The sequence below is a fragment of the Sciurus vulgaris genome (assembly GCF_902686455.1).
Source record: "Sciurus vulgaris genome assembly, chromosome: 16".
NCBI classification, from domain to species: domain Eukaryota; kingdom Metazoa; phylum Chordata; class Mammalia; order Rodentia; family Sciuridae; genus Sciurus; species Sciurus vulgaris.
Genome location: NC_136477.1, coordinates 20811547 through 20813706, shown reverse-complemented (window position 1 = coordinate 20813706; position 2160 = coordinate 20811547).

Below are 2160 nucleotides of genomic sequence, written 5' to 3'. Positions count from 1 at the left end.
TGTGGTTGAACACAGAAAACCCAGCTTTGTTCTTAACCCTCAGATGAACAAGGAGAGAGCCTGACAGACAGGATGGTTTTATCACGACTTTCTAACGAGAAGTTGCCGTGTATCTGCACACACGCAGTCCACTTAACGTTCTGGAAACAGTGCAGATTTTGTGATCTTGTTCAACAGAAACACCTCTTAGAATCCTAAAATGTTTCAGGTTATTACACGATTATGCAATTTATTCTCAAATACACTCTCACAGTAAATAGTACTTACAAAGATAAGTTCCTCTTTGTCTACCTTCCACCAACCCTCGACTTCTTCCTGCAGATAAGCACTGTGACCATTGGGTGTGAAGCCTTTTCTCTATTCTTATGTGTATGGTCCCAAATAGATTATATAATTTTCTTTTTTTTTAGCAGGGGGTGCTGGGGATTGAACCCAGGGCCTTGTGTTTGACAGGCAAGCACTTTATGAACTGAGCTATATCCCCAGCCCAGATTATATCATTTTGATGTTTTGTTGCTATCAGAAATGTCATTATATTGAACTGTCATCTACAGCTTGCTTTGTTCATTTAGAAACATACCTTGGTGATCTTTCCATGTTCGTACAGGTCAGTTCATGCTCGCACAGGTCAGTCTTCCACAGAAGGATCACACCATCTTTTATGTAACTGTTGTCTTCCCGATGGACGTGCGGGTGGTTTTCTATCTTCACTAACCTGCGCAAAGGCTGCCATGATTTTTGTTCTGATGCTTCCTTGAAGAAACATATGTATATCTGTGTAAAGGAGACATCAGCATGGAATTGCTATTGTAATGGGCTGACAGATCTGACTCCATGAGAATGTCATAGGCCAGACTCTAAGGGAAATGACTAAACAGACTCCATTTTACTCTGAGACTCCATGTTATGTAGGACATAAGCTTCTCCCATGGGAACACCCCGCCTCTGTGCCCATCATCAGTTACTTAGTGTGACATGTTTAACAACACAAAATGACAATTCCTATGTAAAGAAAAATTGCTCTCTTTTGATCCCTATTGCTCCTAAACAATGTACCATGTGAACGGTGATTGTGTGGATGTTAGTAACCATTCTTTAGTTTGTACCTAGGTAAGGGTCATTTTGACCCACTTCTCCCTCTGTTGATGATCTCATGATGTTAATGTGTAATTTCAAATCTTAGCAACAGACACTTATGATTGATGTGATTTTTGGTATAAGAACCCCTACAACCCTGTGGTCAGGGCTGTTCTCCCAATAGCCATTTTTGGGCCATTGTGTGAGACAGTCAGCCAACCAGCTTAATAAAGACTCTCAAATATGGACTTCTCAGTGGTGATCGGTCTGTTCTCAAGTTGCGCCCCATAACACTATGATCCAAGGGAGATAGGCTTTATATTTTAATGAATACAGCCATCATCCTTCCCAGTGTGGTGGAACCAGTTTCCACGCTCTCGGGAGTGGGTGAGAATACTTGATTTCCCACCCCAATGCTTGATATTAGACTGGAAATGATTTGCTTACTTGAAGGGTAGACATATTATTCTTGTTTAACATGCTTTTCCCTGATTACTACTTTTTGGATGTTTTTCTTCACATTGAAGCTACCTCTCAATACTTTTGCACATTTTAAAACTTTGGTTGTCTTTTTCTTTTTGGTTAGTAGGAGTGGAGCTCCTTTTCCAAGAGAAATTGCAAAAAGCAAGCAGCAGTGTACAGTACTAGAATTTTTTTCTTTATGGCGGAAAGTCATAAAAACCTCTGCTTGCATAGACATGAAGAAGGAAAGTTGTGGTGTTGTGCATGTGTGTGTGTTGTTTTCCGAAACGTGACTTTAACGCCCACACAGCTTCAGCAAGCGCACTGAAGCCCCCCAAAGTCTGCAACGGCAAAGATGAAAGACAAAGGTTGGCCTGCCACAGACTCAGTAGCAAGAAGTGCGATTTCCAACCAACAAACAGCTGAAATCTGGCTTCCGCGTCCTGCAGGAGACTTCGTTTGCCCTCCCAGGGCTGACCCTTTCCTGTAGAAATCTTTTCTATAGCAGTTTGGGATTTGGGCTGGTGCTTATCAGACACACATCTAAGTGATATAAGCCTGTGTCCTCGCCTGGGGTTATCTGAGGGGCTCATCGCTCGCTCCCTGGTACCGACAGAGGCA